The sequence below is a fragment of the Aptenodytes patagonicus genome, chromosome 21, assembly GCF_965638725.1.
Source record: "Aptenodytes patagonicus chromosome 21, bAptPat1.pri.cur, whole genome shotgun sequence".
Lineage (NCBI taxonomy): Eukaryota > Metazoa > Chordata > Aves > Sphenisciformes > Spheniscidae > Aptenodytes > Aptenodytes patagonicus.
In genome coordinates this window covers 5,189,661-5,213,371 of record NC_134969.1, presented here as the reverse complement: position 1 = coordinate 5,213,371, position 23,711 = coordinate 5,189,661, and the positions used below count along the sequence as shown (strand labels likewise).

The 23,711-nt window shown below is 50.3% G+C and overlaps 1 protein-coding gene across 35 annotated transcripts in view; it reads right to left on the bottom strand.

Annotated features, from left to right (window-relative positions):
* Window positions 1-23,711, bottom strand: part of EPB41 (erythrocyte membrane protein band 4.1) — a 97,420-nt gene that overhangs the window by 56,801 nt on the left and 16,908 nt on the right. Inside the window, exon 1 of one of the 35 annotated variants that reach the window (XM_076357558.1) lies at window positions 19,633-19,647. The exons of 33 other annotated variants lie outside the window; for them this stretch is intronic. The gene's annotated coding sequence lies outside the window, so the exon portion shown is untranslated. Of the gene's footprint in view, window positions 1-10,224; window positions 10,306-19,632; window positions 19,648-23,711 lie in introns of those variants that run through there. One more of the 35 variants, XM_076357557.1, reaches the window with a different exon arrangement.

Below are 23,711 nucleotides of genomic sequence, written 5' to 3'. Positions count from 1 at the left end.
ATGGCTCACGCCATAACTTACTTAATTCCCAGTGTTTTAGTCTTTCAGAGAGAGAAGAAAAAGGACTGTCCGCCAGGAAGGTTCATTTCTCGGAAACACAAACCGTTTCGCAATGATGCCCAACACCAGATAATGGTAATCACGCTGCTGGAACAAACTGTCTTGACCTTCCTACCCAAAAATGTGGGCCTTCACCAAATGCTACTGCTCCAGCAAGAGCTGGAGACAACGATAAGAGAGAAATTTCTGCTAAAAATAGGCAAAAATCAAATAGTTTCAGCAACAGTGTGGGGGTTTTTTTAAAAATGCATTCCTTCCCATTTCATAATATGTGTGAAAAGCACACAATTCACCAGGGAAACTACACAGAACATTGCTCTGAAATAGATCGCGCAGGCTGAAAATTCAGTTTTTTCAAGACCTGGTGCATGTGCAACAAAGCTCGTCTGTGGGTGGGAGAGGAGGAAACTGCAACCACCACAAGCAGGACTCGCCCCACGCGCGTGTTCGAGTAACACATCCTACACGTGATTTTTACTACAGTTAGAAAAAGACAGCAGAGAACTGGTTTGGCGGGGGGGGGGGGGGTGCGGTGGTGTTTAAACAAAATAAGAAATTCAAATGCAATAAAATAAGCCTCTCACTAAGAAATTCAAACAACTTTAAAATACTGTAAAGCACCAGAACCTTTCAAAATTTATTTAATATGTTTTATTAGAGGAATAATTAGCACTGGCATTTTATAACCACTGTTAGCATTAACGTGCATCGCCTTTTTGTGCTGATACTTTGGGTCCTGAACAAAAGGGATGCTGTTGCTCAGCCAGCAATGCTGCCTTACCCAGAGGGTAACAGGAGACTTCAGGAGCCTCATCGAATGGGGGAAAAATAAACCACCCAACACAACACAGATGGCACATTACAACCACACGGATTTAATTCTCACTAGACCAGCCCTCATAATCTACTGTATGTCGGCAGCACCATGCCCTTCTTTCATCTTCTGGTATCGTACAGCTTTCCTATTTAAATGAGGGCAAAAAATAGTAGCTCACCATCTGCTGAAAGCAAATCATTTATGTCAAATTGAAGACTGGGCTTATAAAATGACCCGACTAAATGGAGCAGTAAGTGCATTACAACCAAAGGGAGCCGGGAGCTCCTCCCCTGCATCCTCAGAAATCCTCCTGGATGCTACAGAATTCCTTACGCAGGAATTCACGGGCGCTGCTCATCGGTAAAGCATTGAAATTTAAATGAAAACATGTATTTGTCATTGGAGCTTTGTCTACAGCAATGGGTTTGGAAAAGCTGCCAATGTGGGACCTGTTAAGAAAACTCACTTGTACTTGGAGCAGTTGGACCCAGACCAGAGTCATGGAGAAGGCACACGCACCAGGCTGCCAGCAAACGAAAGCTGCTCATAGACTATCCCTTCTCCTGCTGCAACGCAGAAGCAGATCAGTAGTTTGCTAAAAAGACTAAGAAAACCGCCAGTTTAATACAAGTGTTGCTTCCTATCCCGTAGCGAGCAGCAAAAGTGACTCTCGGGGTTCCCTTCCCCTGCTTCAACAGAGGTCAGAGCAGAAACAACAACATTTTGCCTCGAATGCCCGGTGCCTGCCGAAGCTTTCCCTCCGCAGAAACAAGCCTCCCAACCACCCGACCGCACCAAACCTCCCCCCCCGCAGAGGAAACTGCGAGCTCAGCCTCGCAGGCGGCAGTCGCACAGAAACCCTCCTTTGCAGAAGGAGACGGTATCTGCCTGACCTCGCGGAGGAAGGGAGGGACCCCCGGCACCCGTCCCCACCCCGCAGGCAGCTCCGGCACCTGCGCTTTGCAGATAGCATCCCCGGGGCCTGCTCCGTCCCACCAGCCTTCCGCAGAGGCAGGGAGCGTGGGCAGCCCAGCACGCACGAAATGAGGCAGGCACCAAAAATCTGTGCAAATAAAAGCAGCGGGAACGGTGCAGCCTGCACGCTCGCAAGAGCGCCGCGAGCGAGCGGCACTTTGTCAGGAGCGAGCAAAGCCAAGGACGCGCGGGCTTCGTCCCAGCAGGTCACTCCACCAGAACCGCTCCTGACTTTGCACTGAAGGAACACCTAGGGTGGCTACGACAGCAAAACAGAGACGGGAACGCCAGCGCTGCACGTGACAACAGCCTTCTTCCTCCAGCAGCACACCGCTTTCTAAAGCAACAGTTAAACAGAAATAAGCAATAGATCTCAATCAACTGAATAGGAGGATTTTTGCCATGCATTATTCATTAGAGGGTTTTTTTCCCCCTGCCTGAACACAGATGTGTTTACTCACACTGTGCCTCATTTACACTCAAGGTTTAACATAACAGGGCTCATTTTCCTTCCTTACAGTTTTTCAAGCACAGGGGTAAAGCGCTTTTTGCTTTTGTCATTTTCCCTCTGGTTGTTTCCAAACCAAAGCTATAATTAGAACACAAGAGGGACCTGCACGCTCCTTTGATAAAGAGCTGCCTGCTAAATAAATACCACCCGTGCACACACACCTGCCAAGTACGTACCGCTGCAGCACCGAGAGCCAGGAGGATGTCTGGTGCTAAAAGCTCCTAACAGGCTTCATCGCCTGCTGCTGCTCTGCAGCGGGTGCTGACGGCTCCGGCTCATACGCGCGAGCCGTTCCTCTGCTGTGTGCTGGGGACAACGCGCTTAACCGCTTGATTTGTAGTTATACGGCTGCAATACAATTTGCATTCATCCAAGTGCCTCAAATACATCTGCCACACCCTGGTACAACACCCAAAATTCATTAAAAATAACCTATTGCGCCAGTTATTTTTACATTATTAGTTGCACAATACATGCACAACATTTAAACTTATCTAAGGGAACAGCTTACAAGAAGGGCTGGCATGGCCTGAGTCACGCTAGGCTCACCCTCCACCAAGCCCAAGTAAAAGCTACCTGAAAGCATCCTCTGCCCGGGCTTTAAGCTGGGCTTACTGCTTCAAGATTACCACCGAATATGAAGAATATTTAAACAAGTTAGCACCTACGCTACCCCAAGCTGATTTCAAGACCTTTTCTCCTGTAAATCAGCCATTCCTTCTCCTCCTCCTGACACCAGCACTCCAAAAATACTCAATGCAAAGGAGACTCATTCTCCCCGGCAAGTGTCTGCAGTGAGGATACCCTCGGGACACACCGTCTAGACCAGTCATACAGGGGTCTGCCCAGAGGCAGCAGCCATGTAGTTTTGTTGCTGTTTTAATGAGTTGGTACCAGCCACAAAGCTTAGTTTATTTACACGGTTTGCTCCAGCGTGCTCACTGCAGCCATCGAGCAACAAGCACTGAAGAAGGGGGCTGCAAGGGGACAATTACATCTACAGCAATTATGAGCAAGCCCTGAACATTGCACTTTTAAAGTTTAACAATCTCCACCCACCTAGAGTGCTGGAAGGCACTGGCCAGCTGCAGATTATCCTACTAAATTCCTCAATTCTTGGTTTTCTCAACAGGACAGCCAAGCCCCAGGCGCTTACACCTGCAGAGCAACACAGGGGATGGAGAAGCTGGAGACCTCCTCAGCATCCACCAGTCCGGAACGACACAGCCCCACCACGGCCACTGGCTCTGGAGACATGACTAGGATGGCTGCAAAAGCTTTGACAAGCCCAGGAAGAATGAGTCAGCTGGCAGGGAGGTTTGTAAAGCTGAGTTTCACTGGGTGGGAACATACCACCACAGGTATCATACTCACAGCAGCAGCAGCCTGCGCTTGCTCCCAAGCAAGGGCAATGGTTTGTTTGAGGAAGCTGCCACCCTTTGGCATTTTCCCTTTTCTGAAGTCTCCTCTTCTCCTTCCAGGGCTCAGGATCACATGCAGCAACACCAGGACAGCGAGAGGATTTCTCCTCGTGAAGGAGGAGAAATCTGTTCCCACCACAAACCACGAGCTGTATACTCCCAGTATCGCAGAAAGAACCCAAACTTTAACCATTTGAAAACTCACATGACCATGCAGCTTAGCTTTAGAAACCACTAAAAGCTAATTAAAGTCCCCTAACAAAAACAGAAGAACCTGCAGAAGCACAAGGCCCATGAGCCCTCTCCGAGCTGGCTGCAGCTCCCCAAGGCACATAGCAATGGGGAATGCAAACTGGGATGCAGACCCCCAGCCAGCTGCTGACCTTGCCTCAAGACTAGGAACTGCAAAGCATCTTCTGTTGGCACCGTGCACAGAATGGAGGTGGGGAGACACCTGCTCTAGAAAGCTCCCCTCTTTTTTTTCCCCCCTTTTTTTTCTTTTTTAAATAGTGCAGGTGATGAGTTAATTCAAACGCTGCGCCATTCCCAGAAAAGCATCCCATGGGGATGATCCCACTGCGCATCTCCAGGCTCCTGCCTGGGCCCAAGGATAGCAGGCAAACACCCAGCGCCATTTAAAGCCTGGGTGCAACCATGTTCTCAGCCAGACCTGGTCCACGGGTAATCAACAGGCAGGCCTGCAAACCAGTCATTCAGATGTTTTCCCAAATACTCGTACCCAAGAGTCAGATGCTGTTTGTAAAGCCTCAAGGTGCTGACTCAGTTTGATTGGGACAAACTCAAGTGCCACCAGGGCCCCAGAAGGACGTTGCCCAGACGGAATGCAGCATCATGTATTACAAAAGAGCACTGCACGTCCCAGGCACGCACTCTGTCACTTAACACTGCCTCCACAAGGATGGTTTTCTTCCCACCTTTCCTGCTCATGATGCTCAGTGACCCCAAAGTCACCCTTCCCCCTGGGGTAGCTTCACAAGCTAGAGAGCAAAGGAGAAGATGGTTCCTGGAAGATCACAGCTGGCATTGCAACACCTCCCACGCAGGTGTTCCCCCAGCAGCCCTTCAGGGATCCTGCACCCACACAACATCTAACACCCGCCTGGAGTCAGCTAAGCAATGGGAGATCATAGCGTCAACATCCTCGTTGGCAGTCCCCATCCCACAACAAAGTAGTTCTCTTAGCAAGGCTAGGGAGAAGCCCAGAGAGAGCACAGCTTTCTAATACTTCCATTACACAACATTCACTGTCCCAGATTTGGCACAATACTGCCCGTTTTGTGCATGCAAAAGCACCTCACGGATGCCTGAAGGTCCTGCCCTGTGTCCAGCACCTCATACACACATCTCGCTTCTGCTTCTATGCAACAAGATCCCACACCACCATCCCGAACAGCCAAGAACTGGTAATGGGTACCGACGCGGTGGAGAGACACCAGGACACCAACCCACCAGGGAGTGACACAACTGTGACCTCCCCGAGGCTGCATCCCAGCACAGCTGGCAGGGGATAAAATCCTCCCATCCCCACCAGGAACAGAAACCAAATGGGAGGGAGTGCGAAGCAGTGATTAAATATCTTCTTCTGCGCTCAGCAGTCAATTACGCACAAATTACAGAGCGGTTCAGCCCCGTCACCCTCCCCAGAGCTGCTCCTTTTGGTACCCGACGTGGCTGCAGCAGACCCACCCTACCCAAGACTTGGCCTCCCAGCCGTTTCCACCAGTCAGTCTGTCTGTTTTTTCCACCCAGCAGTGAAATCAGGCAGCTTTAGTTTTTAATCCCCTTAATTAGGGGTGTGCAGCAGCCTTCATTCCTTAATTACATCCATTGACACATCTGATGCAACACATTTGCAAACAACCATTTTCACTGGAGATGGCTTTGAATGAAAATTGCCGTCTTTCCCACACTGGCTGCGCTGTGTCGCCGATGGGGAGAAGACACAACCTGGCTTTCCACATGCTTTAGCAAGACACACTTGCGCACAGCTCGGAAAGGCGATTTTCATTAAATAATCACCTCTTTCTTTCGCAGGGTTTAAGCATGAGGTGACTACAGAGCTGAGAAACCACTGGCAGCCTGCTTGAAGCAGGAGCGTGGGAGCGCAGCTATTAAAAGTTTGCAGCAGAAAAGTTACCATTTCAGGCAATACTCTTGATATTGACCCACGGGACAGAGGGACGACATTTCAATGCCTAACCCGGTTATTTTGGTACTTCGCCTTTCGGTAGCTCGGTTAAAGGCAGACAACGGCGCACTTCATTTCAGTTGCTCAGCTGTCAGGAATCCCTTTGATCCTCTGGGAGAGCAAATACCCAGCGAGCACTTTATTACCACCACTTCTGCTGCCGAACCAAAATAATTACGCTGACACCTTCTGCCTGCCCACGGAGCCATTATAGCGTTATTCCACGGGGTGCCTGTGTTCACTCTCGCTTTGAATTACTACACCGGACTCCCATCCTAATGCACTAATAGCTCACTAGGACGCGGCAGCTGAGCTCCAGCGTGCAGCCTGTCCTATCAGCGATAGGAAATAGTAAGCAGGATATTAAATATCGTCTGGGGGGGAAGGGAAAGCATTGATTTAAAAAATGGAAAGGAAGATAACATGGCATTGTGAGTTTTCTTCCACTGCTGGAGACCCAAGTAAGCATCCTCGCTGGTCCCCACAGCAGCCTCTGCTCAGCTCCTGCATCAACCCTCCTGCTCACGGTCATTGCAATCATTTGCATGGAGGAAATATGCACAAATGTGGCTTTCTTCAAACTACAGAAAGAAAAAGGAAGCTGTGTTCACCCTCAGTACCTGCAGAGAAGGGGTTAGAGACACAGTTTGCACCCACATTACAGGGGCTGTTTGCTTATATTTTCGGTTGCTGCCTCCCTTTCTGCACTCGATGGGTTGGTCTGGGAAGGGGTTTGTAGGTTTTGATTTCACTGAACAAACACTAGCACTGCCATGTTTGAGCAGTTCTCGAGAGGTATTTTTTACTTCTTCAACTCCCACCTTTGCCACCCAGCACACTCGGAGGACAGTATTAGCGCCGAGTCTCATACTGGTGCTCCTGGATGGCCCTTGTATTTCTGAATGACACACCACAGCACCTTCCTCTCCAGCCACGCTTAATTCTGCTGATCCAAACATCGCTCCACCCAGAAGCCCGTACGCTGCTCGATGGACAAGATGCACTAAAAGGATCTCTCCCACCCTCCTGTCCAGCTGCACTAGACCTGCTCCCCTCCTACCCTCTCCCTGCTCCCGGGGGCTGCCCGGGTCCCCCCTTCCCCAGCCCGCTCACACCTTCCCCCCGCAACCCCTTCAACCTTCTCCCTTTCATTCCACATTAAACGCCGCACCAGGAGAAGCTTAGTGTCCCCGAAGGCATTAAAGAGAGCCTGGGCGTAAAGACAGGCGGGCAGACCGCAGGCGTGCGCGCTGGGGAAACCGGGGCATCGCTTTGAAGTTGTAAACCAGCTTTCCTCCCCTCCCACCGGTGCCAATGCACACCACCGGTGCTGATACGCACCACCGCGGCACAGCCGGCACGCTGCCGGCCACCGTCCAGCTGAGAAGACAACAGCAAACAGCTCACAACTTTTTACACATTGCAGTGTTTTAAAGTAAATGAAGAGCCATGCAAGACAAAATACTTCCTTTAGTGGGGATAAAGCGTATGCAGAAAACAGAAAGCAGCTGGTTTAAATATCTCCCTGTTAAAATAAATCATAGCTGAGGCTAGCGCTGCTTTCTGGATAAGCTACTGGTCTTGTGTACACAATTTAGCATCCCATTGATACTTATTTTGCAAGTTAGGTCTCAGAATAATCCTTACTCTATTCAAAGCGTGCGCGTGTGTGTGCACACGCACACACCCAACAATACAAAGGCGGTATGAATAACTGCATGTTTTTCTGGAGAAGCTTTGCTTATTTTTCCCTTTTTTATATTTAAATCCCAGTTGTGCAATTGCCTCATGCACAGCTGAAGCCTCACTGAGCCCAACGCCGCTTCATCCAGCTGAAAGCTCCTCAGACTCATGGGGACTCAGCATGGCTCGGGTATTTATCAAGTACCAAAACCACCAGAAAATTAAGAATAAACCTTATTATCCTCAGTATTTTAGACTCAAAACCTACTGGTCTTGTCCGACACCCAGTACTGAAGACTGAATGGAGAGCCCCAGCTAAAATTATGCTGCAAAAGGGCTGCGAGTGCCCCAGTCGCAATACCAGACAAGTGAGCTACTCTTTTCACTGTGCTGCTGACAGCAGGAGCGACACAACAATATCGCTGAAATCCACATTCATGCAGCACAAGGGAATAAAATGCCACACAAATCCTCTTTTCTGCAAGCTCTGTTGATATCATTGTTCGGGCTAAAACTGCCATGAGAAGACCCTTCAAATGACGCCAGGGCGAAAGAGTGGAGAGAGCAAAAAGCATCGGTGAGCTCAGCCAGGCTCCCCAGCCAGGCGGTTCATGCCAAACCAGCTCTTTACTCCTCCAATAAATACATTCTTAAACCACCTCCTTTGCACTTCTTTCATGTTCTCTTTATATATACACAAGCTGAAAGGTAAATGGTTGCCTGTTCCTCCGTAAGATGAAAATAATGAACATGCAAACGAGGTCTGACCGGGGTTCAGCTCGCTCCAAGACACCTCCTCGCCGGTGTAAGCTGTTAGCAGGGCAGTACGGAAAATAAGAGTAGAGAAAAGCCACACCAGCTCCAGAAAGTAGGTTGGTTTTTGCAGCCCTCACAGTGGCAAGAAGTGTGGTTTAAGAATAAAAAACAAAGCAAAGACAGAAACAAATGTAATGAGCTGGTCTCCCATTTAGGACGTGGGTGCACGTGCACACAGCAGCCTGAGCTCGTTTCAGCTCCCCAAACTAAACAAGTTGCAAAAACTGTTTAGAAGTGAATTACAACTCCACACCAAGAACATTTCATTATCTTATTCCTAAGTGAAGGAGATGCTTAAAAAAATATCTGCCTTACCGGGTGGCGTCCCCTCTTCAGCACCCGGGGAAGGAGGAGAGGAGCCTGCTCCTGCTCTGCTCTGCACGTTTTGGTTTCGCTGGGTTTGCTTTGAAGCACGCCTGCGTTCAACACCGACCTTGCTTGCGGATGCTCGCAGCACGCGTCATTGCCATGTGGATTTGCCGTTTCCCAGGCGTTTTACCTGCTGACACTACGACTGCAAGCCTGTTTGTTTTATTTAACTATGTTCCTACTCTTAAGCTACCATCCAATTACTGCTCCCAATTACTCAGCACTCAAGAGCCAACATTAATTACAGAGTTCCCTGCGCACGAGGTTGCTGCCGGCTGTGCTGCACGGAGTTGGAGGCACTGCTTCAAACCCACCGGCATCCAGGGCCAGCCTCTCCTCTGGGAAATGAAACAGAGATTCCCGGTCTCACTGGCGGACTAACAGCCCTGAGCAAGAAGAGCAGGTTTGGTGAAACAGTGGATGAGCAGAAGGTCATCGTAGCCTCAATGCCCAGATCTCAGCAGCCTCTGCCAGCCCCTCAGATCCCCCGTGCATCCACACGTTAAATGCCTGTTTTCTTCTTTGGGATTCAACAAAACACAGCACCAGTTCAGGACTGGGGATGTTAACCTGGAAATCTCCAGGATATGGGGCATACATCACCATCAGCAGCCAGCGCCGTACAAATTCACGCGAGTTGCAAGTGCCTTTGGCAAGCCATTCAAAAAAAAGGAGGATGGAGACCCCAAACTCCCCAGACTATGGGAGAAATGCCTGAAAACCCTCTCCCTCCAAGCACAGGTCACTTTAAACTATGACCTGAGCCTGTTCAGGCATTAACACCGGACCTGGGAGGTAAGACCCAAAACAACTCCCTGTTGCAGAGCCCAGGGACAAGGGAGCACAGCATGAGCCTTAGGAAACGGCGCAGAACAACCCTTTGCAGCTTGCAAAGCCTTCACGAACACATTGGCATCTGCAGACAGCAGCGCAAGAAGTTATTTTGCAACTCACATTGCTCAGATTTAATAATCACCCCTGTGCAAGACATCCTTCTGTCGGATTTTGAGAAAGATCCCATAAACTTTGGTCTCTTTTTTTCCTTTCTACAAATAGATATCTATTGCACAAAGGACTGATGCAGTGCCACTTGTGTGAAACAGCTACACGCCAGAAGGAAATATCACTTTACCACAATTATCTACTCATTTTTTAATTGAATACTAGATTTTTTTTTTTTGAAAACGCATGTTTCTCTCTGTGTGGTGCAGTGCACTTTCAAAGCATTTCACGAACAGCACTGCAAAACTCATTCTTGACAACAGCAGGGAAGGTCAGTGCTAGACTTCTGTATACAAAAGGAAAAATAAAAAGGTAAATAGCTCTTCTCTGTGCTCCATTTCTGCTCCCAGGCCTTGCCTACCTTCCCAAACACGAGGTTTTTGAGAAAAACCCATCTCGTTGCAGGTTTGCTCAGCAGCAGGGCTCGGAGACCCCGCTGGACCACGAGCAGGGAACACCGTGGTGGCATGAACTGCTCCCATCAGGGATGTGCCTGCGTGGGGACACAGGGAACATGGATGACTCACGCACACCTGGGACTGCTTCGGTCAAGTACGTTGGGGCAGCAGAATGCACCTTTCTAATCCACAATATATTTAAGAGTGGCAATTAAATCAATTAGTGGTCACCCAGTGAGCTGCTGGTTTACAAAAGGAGTTCATTTTAAGCAGCAAAATCAACTTGTAGCGTGGTTTAAAATAGGAAGATGCTACACAAACATAAACATGCTCATGCCATTAGGAATTGGGCAATGGCTGCGTAGGCTTTTACTGCAGGTGGCATATACCAAACACTCGTTTAATGAGAGATGGGTGGATCTCGGATTTCGAATGAAACACACACATCCCCATTTACAGTGATTCAACCAAAAAGACAGTCCGCCTACTAAAATGCAAGTGCCACATCCATTTTTCCTCGCAGTAAATGCGGATCACATATACGATCACTGCAATCCTACAAAGCCATAAGGGGCCATACCCACTACCACACTGGCTCATTACTTGCCCGACAAACTATCAACTTAAAAATCAAGTATCTGCATTGCTCCAAGCTGAATTTTTTCCAATTTGCATTTTAAAAAAAAATATAATTCACTGCTTGGAGCAACAAAGACAGATTTTTCTTAAAAAGAGAGCAACAAATTACAAGCATTATTTCCCAAAGCACCATTAAAAGAGCTCATAGCTGCCAATACCAAGAGGTCTGGATCTTTTTGTGTCTTGGAGTCAGGCTTTAATTTTAAGCTTGTGCAAAGCCTGGGGATCTCCCAGGTTGTTTTCAAGAAACTTGCCCTATCCTGAGCTCTAGTGACTCATTCCCAAACATCTCTGTGACTCGCAGGATCCGAACTGGCTGCGCCCATGAAACATCTTGTGACTAGGCAAAAACACAGTAAATGGGTGGGAAAGCAATGCAAGGAGATTAACCCAGAAAAGCAGACAAAAGCTGCACGTTCTCCAGTTGCTGCTTGCTCCAGAGAGGAGGAACCCAGCGACTGCTGGGCTTGGCTTACACAGGGATGTTGAGATGATGCTCGACTTTGCGGGGTGCAGTCGGCTGCATTTCTGCATTGTTTTCATAAATTGCTCCATTAGAAAAGCTCTGATGACGTTTTCCAACTGCAGGAATTCAGAGAGGCTTGTGCTTTTCTCCATTTGTTTTTTGTTTTAAAGAAATGTCTCAAAATACTTTCGCAGGGAGTGTTTCTGCTGAAGTGGATCAGGGTATTCAACACAGGTGAAAAAAATAAGCAGACCCTTGAAGTACACAGGAACAGCCTACCCACAAACCTCATTCTTCAGAGATGCACGGCTGCAACTTCAGTCTACATCCTCTCCACCCCCAGCTAGATTATGATAAGGTTTAATAGAACAGCTGGTTTTAGTTAAAAAAAAACAACTAATGTTCTTCACCTATCCCAACATATTTTTATAGTGGTAAAGCTGAAGTGTTGCGGAAGTTACAATTAATCAAACTTTAGTTTCAATATCACTAATCACTACTTGGTTTTTTGCCAGAGTCAGAAGTTTCAGAAGGTTAAACTGTTTCCAAAACAAGCACAAGCTATCGACAGTTTTTCAGTTGATTTTACAGCTAATGCATCAAAAGGGCACAAATCTTTGTTTCCTTACAATTCTGTTTTCAATTTAAAAGACCCAGGCTGGAGGTGGTACGCTGCACAGCAAAGCCAGGGCTGAGGGCCTTTTGCATCTGTTCCTACTACATGAGTGATTTACAACTGTTTGCGATGAGAAATCATGAGAAATAGTTAATGTGCAACCATTTCCACCAGCAGCATTAGCCCAGCAAACAAAGCTAACCCCGTAATCAGGCTTGTACCTCGCCAAGCCACCGATTAGCTCTGTGCAAACCTTACGACCTACTGAACTTGTGCGTGACTGATCTCCGGGCACGGGGTGCTGGCAGGTCTCCCTACACCGGCTCCACTGCTCGCTTCACCTGTGTTTGCAATGAGTCTAGTCACTGGCAGAGATGCAGCTGTGCATCTACCTCAAAAAAAGGAGAAAAAAGTTTAAGCCCACTGCATTTGCATTGCTAGATTGCCTGCCTTTTCTGTGATTAGCACTGCAGGGATCAAACCCAGCCTGAACAACCCCGCCAGTGTAATAACCAGGCAGTACTGATGCTGGAGAGTCCAGTACAATTATAGAAAGGAAGAAAGCTGCAAAGAAAAGCATCCTAGGGAAATACCAAATTTCCCTGTAATTGCAAGCCTCCTTGCTTTGCTGAAGTCATCTCTCATGTTCATTATGCAGTCCCATTCCTGCCTCTGGAGCCACACAGGCACATAGCACTAATAGATTCAGTTTCCCCCAGCTCTCCCTCTCTATTCATCATGCGGTGGGAACTCTTTTTTTAATAAACTACATCTTTACAGAAGGAATATTGCCATTTGTCATCATCAGGTCAGATGGAGAGAGTCGATCACCATTTTTAAATAAGCCAAGAGCAGCAGCTGCAGAACATGAAGCCCGTAACACTGCCCATGCCACTGCTGGTTTCCCTACCAGCATCCAAGATGCCGTTCAGCTGGGTGTTTGCAGGTGGGGATCGAGTGTACCTGAATGCAACCGAGAAGAGGAATGTTTTCTGCATCAGTGCCCCAAAACTGAGGGGATGGGAGACACCAGCTACTCAAAGCATCTCACTTCAGAAGCAAAATAAAATAGAAAAAAAACTTGCTCCAGCGTGCAAGCAGGGGGAAAAAGGTCATTCTTCGAGACGAACACGCTCGGACACTGCTAGTCCCTTGGGTTCTCGTTACCGTTTCTAACGAGGGGGCGAAGCATCCCAAACCACGCTGCAGAGAGGGGCAGGGCCGCGATCCCTGCACCAGGATGGGCAAGACGCTGCTCTGACCTCATCAGCCAACTCCAGCTTTTTTCTGCCATTTCCTGGAGGAGGGAAGGGAAGTGCAGAGACAGGTGGGAGCAAACAAACCAGATACTGCCGCCCGTAAACAAAGGAAGTGTTTCTTGAAGACAGCATCTAGTTAGACAAGAGGGAAATGACAGAAGCAGCAGTTACAACAACAACAAAAAAAACCTCAACAAGTCGTCTAAAGAAACTATTTCCTCTAACGAAACACGCTGGAAACAGTATCAGATGCTGCTGAAGTCAGAGGAATTCAGCACATGGCCATTTCCCCGTGCTATCAACAGCACACCCTTCCCACGTTGATGCAATCGCCCCTGTTGCTCCTCCTGGCTTCACCACAGATCCCCTTCTCCAGGGTCCATCCTATGCTCGTCCTCTATTAAATTCTTTTTCAGAAACTCCTGAAGAATGAAGCCAGCCAATCTGTGTAATTAACTCAGCAATCCCATGCATCTGGGATCAGAGCTCTTTTCCACCATGTTTAAACACCCCAGGAGGCCTGGCTGCACATGAAAATCAATGGAAAACGTGTATCTAGCCTGCATTTTTCCCCTCCCAAATCAGTTTCTCTTCCTAGCTGTTCCCCCTCTCCAAGAAAGCATGGGGGTCCTTAAACCCTTTTGACTAGAGCTACATACAACAAACAGCTGAAAACAGTCATTTCCTCTGCAGCTGGACTCCTCCCCAAGCCCCAAACGTTTCTGACTTGTACCTAGATGAAAGTTATTCCAGCAGCTGTACCAGGCAGCCCACCCTTCGGTTTTATAGTATTGCTGTTTGATGTGCTTATTCACCAAGAGTTTCACTAGCTTCTCACCACACATACTCGCTTTCAAGTTCGCAGTTGGAGGGAAAAAAGCAGCAATGTCGGCAGCGGCCGCCAGCACCAACCCTGGGAGGGATGGAGGGACACGGGGGCAGCGCCGCTCCTCCCCGGGACGAATGGATGGAGTGACATCCTTGGGAGGGGTACATCCCCGGGAGGGATGGAGGGACACGAGGGCAGCGCCTGGTACTCACCCCACCTGGTCTCTCACTGCTCAAATTCTAATACTTTTGCTACTGAGGATCCTAAGAACACTGTTTCCTTGCGTGGGATATGACCCCTTCCTCCTACAAGAAGCCTGGGAACACATCCTCTGCCTTCTGCCCGTGTCAGGGCATGTTTACATCGTAGATGGCCTTTTTACTGCCTCTGTACACTTACATGCACTCACGCGGGAGAAACGGGAGATGTCGGTTAAGTGGCGTTTCTTTTGACTGCACACCAACAACCCCCTGCACAATTTAAACACACAATTTCCATCTTGCACGTCAACCACTGCCAAGCCAACAGTTGTAAAACAAGCACCTAAGACAGAAAACTTTGGCCTAATGCTGGATTTTAAGACTTTTCAGACAAAATGAACAGCTGTGTTTTCATTTGTACGAAGAACAGGAGGGCTCCCTTGTCCAGGGAGGATTACAGCTCACCACCGCTTTTCTCCCCGGTCCGCCCAAGGGGCTGCATCCCCGCAGGGTCCCACCGGCTCGTCTCTAATGACTGATGTGCATGTCAAGATGACGCCACAAGCAGGACTAGAAAACTACGTGCACGCAGAATCCAGTATTTAAAAGACACACTAACAGTTTTTGTTTGGGGATTCGAAGGGGGTTTTTTGTCAGACTGCAAAACGCCCCCCTGAGCCGCCTCTGCACCTCTTAAAATTTGCATCTTCTCGTAAAGCCCCGGGGCATCCTGCTCTCCTCTGGCCCTCGCGTTACGAGAAGAAATCAGGGATATTTGGTTTTAGGGCCCTCCTATAATTTATTTCATGAACTGGAAGGCAGCAAGCAAGGCAGGGTAGGAAGAGGAGAAGCATTTCCTAGCTACAGCAGCTGAAGCTGGACCTGAAAGATTTTTACCCTTCCATGAACCAGCCCCTGCCCAATGACGAATGACTCTTAAAACTCCCCAGGAATGGTCACCAGCTGCATGTTTCTCATTTCCCGAGTGCCTGGCTTGAGGCACTGCGGGCAGCTCACAGAGGCAGAAACCAGGGCTTGAATATAAAATGTTTCCCCATGCTCCGCGTCTAAGGGATAAAACCAAACCGCCCTTCAAGGTTTATACCATTACCTGTCCCGAAGCATCCAGCCCCATCTCACAAGCGAATTGCAAAGACCAGCTCATGCTTTTGATGCATTTGCACACAGGCATCGCAGATGAACCCGGGCAGGAATTATTAATCCTGTCTTTGGAGCAGAGATTGAATAGCGGGACATAAATACAGCCCGGAGGCCTGTACACAATGGGACGGGACTGTTCCCACTTAGCAGGCGGCTTTCTCTTATATTTAGCAATATGCAAGCCCTGCGGGGGAAAAGTCTATATGCAATCACGCACCGAGACCACGCTGGTCTGCGCTCGCACAGAAAGACGAGGAGAAGCAGAAGCACACGCCATCTTCTACCTCCAAGTGTTTGACTCTGCAATTCTACTATAAAGCCGCGTGAGCGGCTTAGTTATTTATTTAACTAAAAGCTTTTAATTATCTCTCTCTCACACACGCATTACGTGGGGCGGGGAAGGGGGGGAAATAATCAGCCTACAACCGGTGACTCGTGGGTTCAAAGCAATTGTGTTTTTCATAGAAACAGCTAACGAGCCCAAATCTTCTCCTGCTGCTTCGAAACCATGGCTCCATCCGCAGGGCTCCATCCACGGTGTATTTTGCTGCGGTTACAACCCAGGCTGACCTGACCCCTGTAAGAAGGACCTCAGTTAGAGCAGAGCGAAGGCTCCTCCCCAAGTCCGGGCTGTAGGCTTCCTCGGGTGGCCACGGAGGACATTATTTCATGGTGTGAACCTGCCGGAAAGCCCAGCTGACATCCCATGGCACTCACCCTCACCACCAGATGGAAAAAACCGCTCTCCAAAAATACAGGGGTGGGAGGGAAGCACACAACGCCATGGCCATGGCACACGACTGGCCAGCCACGCAGCTCTCCCACCACCAGAAAGACACTGCAAGTAGAAACACTCCCCAGAGCTGCTCTTTTTCCTACGTCTTCCAGGCTCTGCATTGAGATCAGGGAGATACGAAATACTCAGTCCCCTCCAAAAGCACCAGAGTTCAAGTGCTGTGCGACTTAATAAATTATAAATTATAAACCACTGCTGTAGGCGCTTGCTCTGAGCACAGCGGCTAAAGCAAGTTGGCATGGGAATTTGTTTTAAAAGCCCGTATCAGAATGGCAGCAGGGTCTGGAGGAGCATGCCCTGGAAGAGTACGAGTGCTTGAAACACACACCCCAAGCCCACACAATTTTCCTCTCTGTGGAACTGCTTCATTAAAAAAAAAAAAAAAAAAAATTTAGTCCACCTACGCAGATGAATTAAAAGTATTTGCTTTTAATACATGTTAGTGGCATTACACAAGCAAAAATTCACATAAACAGAAAACAAGCGTAAACAACTGATGGAACGTAAAGAAACTAATAATATTAATCTGGATTAAGTACAAGCCATGAACATTCCTACCTAATCCATCTGACGGACAAAGATAAATCCCTGCTATGCCGCATCCTACAGTTCTTTGCAACTTAAGGAACCACAGTACTGATCAAAACAGCGTAGCAGATGAGAAGTATAAGGTGAAATCTTTACATATAGCTGCCTGCTTAATCTACACAAGATTACAGCAAAAGCCAAGCACCAAGAAAGCAGAACAATCATTGCAAAAGATCACCAAGCCCAGAGTGCAATTTCCATTCGAGATGCAAAGCTTTGCGTCGAGCTTCCCCAGAGAGATGCACGACAGCAACGAAACACAGCTCCAGGTCTGAACAATCTGAATATTTGCCATTTCTTAACACTCCAGAAAAGTTGCATGGGGGTGAACTGCAGTTAGGAAGAAGTAGATCTGCAGCGGAGTTTAAAAGCACAAAATAAGGCTTGTAAGGGGAAACGATTTGCATCCATAGGGCTACTGCAGGCCCCTCAAAGACTACCTTATTAAAGCAACACCTCTGATTCATCACTGCTCATTACCATGAAGGTAAAAGCAGCTTCAGCAAGCAGAGCAAGTCCAGACAAACCCAGTGGAGCACACAAACACAGCCCAGCCTGAGCTCCCCCCCTGCAGAGCCGTGCACACCTCCACCCGCAGCGGGGTGGGAAGCACCCGCTCTGCCTCCCACTCCAGCCGGGTTTCTCTATTCCAGGCGACCCCCTGGCCAGGACACCTGGAAAGAGCTCGGAGCTCTCCCCAACCACAGCATCTCTGAGCTGCACCAACTTCTCGGGCTTTTTCCGAGAAACAGATGCAACGTGGCAGTAAGTGGCTGAAGAAAAACCCGCTCTGCAGCAGAACAGGTACTGTCACGGTCCCCCCAAATGAAGAGGCTCTCATCAAACACCCCTCATTAGAGAACGCATCAAGGAAAGGTGTTTGATGAGAAACTCCTGGCCGGGTGCTGTGGACAGACAACCAACACCTCCACAAACTTCCCCGAGGATAAAGAGCCAGAGGTTTACTCACTGACACCAAAAATCCAAGATTCCTTCGAGACGCTAAATAACTCCTGGTGAAAACCCAGTACAGAGCCACTGCCTTCCATCAGCAACACTTCTGTACGTACAATTTTATTCCAGCATGTTCCATGCCACATTCCCAACATCGTCATCCACCCGTCAACATATCAAAGCCCACGGAGCATCCCAACACCCCGTGGCTGGAAGCCTGCAAGCTACCCTGGCACAGCAACACTTCGATCGCTAATGAATGAATTTGTAAACGTGGTCGCTTACTAGAGAAGCCAGGTACCTACCAGCCTACCTCCCATCAATTCAAATATTTGCTCAACGAGCGGTAAATGGGGCGTCAGAACAGATATGTTTTACCGCTTTCCAAAAATCAAATGCTGTCAAGTGAAAATATCGCGTCCGCTCATGCGGAGCACGCGGGCAGTTGGCAGCGCGCTACCGGAGACAGAAGCTGTAGATTTGGAGCATCATCGTCTAAAGCGTTGTTAGGCTTTGGGAACATAAGGTGTGTTGAAACAGGCTGAGAAGAGTCCTTCCTCCCCTCGCCCGCGTCCGGAGCGCCCGAGAGAGCGCCTGCTGCCTTCCCGTTAAATGCTTTGCTTCTGATAAGAATTTGGTTTAAATTGCAGTTGTGAGATCAGATGAAAACACAGATAATTCCTGTTCTTCTAATCTAAACTGATACAGGAAATAATTAAACGCATTTATGTTAGGAAAAAAAATCATCATTCTCTCTGTTTCATAAGGCTCTAATTTAGTTTTAAAGGTAAGGAGCGCTATGTGTATCCTGGTATTTACCTTCTGCAGCAGATTGTGTTTGTCCATGGGAATCCTAGAAAATCCTCGCCTTCTTTATTAAGGCCGTGTCAGCAGAGATACGGAAAGGACCCCGCTGTCTTTTAAATCACACCCAATGCTCAAAATTGTCAGGGAAACGTAACTGAAGATGCCAGAGGTTGGCACCACGATGTAAAAAAATAAACATCAAGTGCGTTAGCAGCATCGACACCCGACACACACCGCAAGCGGGACATCCCCGTTAACAACCACCACAACATTGCAGGAAAACCTTCAATGAATTCAGAATATGGTTGTGCCAGCCATTACCAAAAAAACCCAAAAAAACTACTACCGTACCTCCACAAAACCACCTTTCCAGGGCTGGGGCACCGAAGGGAGCGGCTCCCGGGGCAGCGACACGCGAGTCAGCTAATTGTGAAAGGAACTGCACTCCGCAGCACGGCCACAGCGATGAACAGCAACAGCAGCCAGGTCAGAGCCCCGCCGCGTCTCCCGTCAATATACGGCCATATTCTCCTCCCCCCCGCAATCTTACAGGGATTATTTTTACATTCAGTAACTCAATTGTGAAATGAGAATCCACTAATTAGGGGGACCATGCCTCCGGATCTCTGTAACTTATGCAAACAAAACCTAGCACATTTGGAAAGCCTTAAAATCCTAAAAATAGATAGCAAAGTAAGGCAAAAATTGGTTTTGTGCTGCCGTTCAGAAATAAGATTTTGCTTCGCTTCTCTGTATTTTTACCAGCATCTTAATTGAATTATAACACAAAGAACTGAATTATAACTGAATTATCATTTCCAGCACAACACCTGCCCCAGAATTTGGGCAGTCTCTCATTTTCTCTTTGCAGCTGGACATGCAGTTCTTAAATAGACATTTACGCACCCACGGCTGGGAGGGCTGCCGGCCCCTGCCCAAAACCAGCCCCCCAAAACTGCACACAGCCCCTTCAGCATGCAAAGGGGGAGCAAGTTCCTTTTCCCCAAGAAACACTTAAGCGACGGCGCTCGGGATGCTTGCAGACACGGCACTCACAGACATGGTCAAGGTGCAATTTTAACTCATTCCGGGCCCTTTGGAGTCGTTTTCATTGTAAACGTTGCCTCGCTGGAGATAAAAAATAAAAATATGCCTTGGCGGAAAATCCTTTTAGCTGAAGAGCGTTGTTTCCCAGCAAGCTGAGGTGTTTTCTTGAGCCAAAATTCAGAGGGAAGCGGGATGCACAGCCGGGAAAGAGCCTTCGCCCAGCTGGTGCCAGACCACGGCACCCACGTTCATCCCAGGGGTGGGCGAGCGGGGCCCCACCGGTTTGCGGAGCCCGGAGCTCTTCCCCGCCATGTCTCCTTCCTCCTCCTCCTCCTGCACAATGGACTCTGCACAGAGGTGGGGACCCCGGCTCAGCCGCCGGCAGCCCCGGGCACCCACCACCCTAGCAAGGGGGGGGCCACTGGGTGCCAGCTCCCCCATGTTGCGTCCCCCCATCATGCTATTCCCCCCCGTTTCTCAGCTCCTGCAGAACCTGTCTCCGGCTGAGCCTCAGCCTTCCGGCTTGCAGTTCTCCATGACACATGCACCCCCACGGAGAGCTTGCACACCGCGCTGTGCACGCACGGATACGCCGTGCGCACACGGATAACACTGTGTGCACACACACAAGCTGCACACGCACGTGCACTGCGCGCACGCACACTGTGCACGCATGCAGAGACCACAGCGGGGACCCACCAGGCACCCCAGACACACCACACGCACACAGTGCCCGTGCAGGCACCGTGCGTGTGCAGACCGCGCACGCACACTCACACCCCACACACACGTATCCTTTACGCGCACGGAGCGCACAGACCGTGCGCACACACACTCACCGTGCAGACACAGGCACGCCTTGCACACAGACCACGCACACACGAACACACGCACCGCGTGCATGCACAGATACACCGTGCACACGAACCAGGCACGCACACGCCGTGCACACGCAGGCACACCGTGCACAAAAACACACGCACGCGCGCGTATGCATACCATACGTGCCCAGACAGCACAGAGACCCTGGGCACGCACTGATACGCCGTTTGCACGCGCACACACCCCACATGCACCGATGCGCCCTGCACGCGCGCACACCCCGACACACCGTGCAAGAACCATGCGCGCACAGATAACGCCGCGCGCACAGACGGCGCGTGCACACACACGCCGCGCGCGCGCACGCACGCACACGGGGTGCACCCACAGACACGCCATGCACGCACACGGGGTGCACCCACAGACACGCCATGCACGCACACGGGGTGCGTGCATGCATGCACGCACGCACACGCTGCACGCACACGCTCCCGCGCGCACTTACCCGCCCGCCGAGAGAGCGCGCGCGCGGCCGCCCCCGCGCGCGGCGCCCGGCGCCCGCCGCCCTCACGCCGGGCCGCGCGGAGCCCCCCGGTGCGGCGTGAGGTCGTGCCGCTCCGGTCCGCTCCGAGCCCGGTCCGCTCCGAGCCCGGTCCGCTCCGAGCCGCGCCGAGCCGAGCCCAACCCAGCCCGCTCCGCCCGGGTGCCGCCGCCCGCCCCGCGGCTCTGCCCCCCGCGCCGCGCACCCCCGGCCCCGCCCCCACCCACAACACTGTAGTAAGTTCCCATTGGCCGAGAGCGGGGGGCGGGGCGGGAGCGTCGCACTGCTATTGGCGGAGGGGAAACCGCGGCTGGCGGGGAGGGTGGGGGGAGCGGGAGCGCGCGCCCCCTCATCGCCTCACACACGCACACCCCCCCCCTCCCCCCCCCCGTTTCCCTCCCTCAGGGCCGCCCGCGGCCGCCGAGCCCCGGCCCCGAGGGGCCGCGGCCCTGCCCCGCCTCGGCCGCCCCCCTCAGCCCGGCGGAAAAACACCCCCGCGTCCCGCGAGGGGGAGGCTGAAATGACAGGATTACCGGCGGCCCTCCCCGCCGGCCCGGCGCTAAGCCGATGGCGGGGAAGGAAGGGGCCACGATCACTTGGCGCCGCCCCGAACCGGTACGAAAGGGGCAGGACGGGCCCTGCCTGCCGGTAAGGCCGAGCGGCAGCGGGCTGCTCTCTTCTCCCTCCGTGACCTAGATTTTAAGTACAGTTCGCTGTCTCCCAGAGAAAGTTGTGGCCCAGCTCAGAAGCGAGGACCCGGGGCGGGAGGGGTGGTGGTGTCAGGGTTTTCTTTATTTTTTTAAACGGAAGGCCATTAGGAACCGAACAGGTACTGGCTCAGTCGACGGGGTGCCAAGCCGATAAAGGGACAATTGAGATGGCGAGCGCTTGGTCAGCCAGAAAACCCCAGAGCCACGCTGGTGAACGTGCAAAAACAGGAGCACCAGCACAACCCCGCAGAGGAGACCGACCTGCCCACCGCTCTGAAACTGCATGTAACAGCACAGAGTGGCTTTTCCTCACCTACAGCCAAATTATAATAAGTTATTTTTGTCAACCAGAGCTGTCCAGCTCTCCCAGCTACGTACACAGGAGCAAAACACTGCCCAGCTTCTCGTCAGCACTGCCACAGGGCTCCAGCGAGGTTGCTGCCAGCACGCCAGCCTGACCAGCTCGGGGGGGACCAAATCCCTCTCAAATATTTACACAACGCCAAAAGACGCATGGCACCGAGGCATCTCCATTTGCCTCCCAAAGAGAATTAAGCTATCGGGCACGTTATTCTGCTTGCATTAAGTGCAACCGTCCTACCTCTTCATCAGCAGGTAATACCCTGGGCTGATGCACACCCTGGTTGGGACGGCTTCATGCTCACGCTGAAGCCCTCACTAGTACCGACCTAGCAAGGACCACTCACACGCTAAGGACACTTGCGCTAAATGGGAGCCAAACCAACCCAATTTTCCAGAATAATTAACTCACTTCTCACAGCTATTTACCCCTTCTCCTCTGTATGTCTATGACACTCAGCTCTGCCAAAACACGCAGAACGGGGCAGCTCCCCCCTTCTCTCGGTGTTGAGATTGCTTGCAAAAAGCTCCTTAATGGGAGGGAAGAGAGGTGTTTGCGCCTTAAATCCGGACTATCTGGTGGTTTCCTTGGACTCAGATGAGCACATCTGATTCAAAGACACAGGCTGGGAAAGGTCTGGTGGCTGTAAGTCGCTGCTCCTACACCAGGGGTGGGCAGTTCCCGTGAAACATGCCCTGAAGCTCCGACTTCACTCCTCGCGGCATTAAATTAACACATTTTAATACCCCGGGCTGTGAATGGAGGAGGCTCAGATGTTTGGTGCTGACCCACCACAATAACTGCTGCCATTGCTACCGCTCACCCACAGATGGTGGTGAAAACAGGCTGCGTCAGAAGAGAAACGCGAGTCCAAAGGGCTTTAAGGAGAAAACCACCGAGCGAAGAAGCCACAATTTTTGGATGCGAGGGGTTGGCAACAACTTCTTGCAATTAAGAAAAACAAGCAAACAAAACCACGCTGCTTCATCATAACACGCACACACACTGACTGACGGCCGATTACATGGAAGAGAGACCAGGGCAACGAAAACTTCTCATCAAAACAGTGATTTAACACCACGCCACACATCATCCACCATGCTCAGATCACCAGATGATCCCCAACCCCATCAGCATGTGAGTGCAGAGAGCAGCAGCTCCCGTATTTTGAGCCATTATTTCCCAGGTGAAGCATTTATCCACGGGGAACACTAGCGTAAGCTGCCGTACATGCTGTGCACGAGGGCAAAGGACACTGCTGCCTCTTCAGACCCCAAACAAATGGCCGGGAGTTCGAATGGCAAGGGAAGCTTAAGAGCAGTAGAGTCATCAGACATGAAAAGAGGCACATGGTCTGTGCCATGAGAGTGCCTTGAAAGTGTTCTTCTGGGGCAGGGAGATTTGAACCTAGGCCAAAGCAATCCTTTTGTAGGGAGCAGAAAAAAGGAAAAAAGAAAAAAAAAAAACCAAAACCAACACCCTTCTGCATATGGAAATACTACCATCAACACCACACTTCTGCTGTAAATCGCTGGCTTAGCTTCTATCCTTTTCCTTCCTACGCAGCCCCAAACTGACCTCTGAAATCCCATAGGAAGTAATGGAAATTTCTTGAATTCTTCACTATAAGAACAGTTTGCCCCGTGCCAAGCTC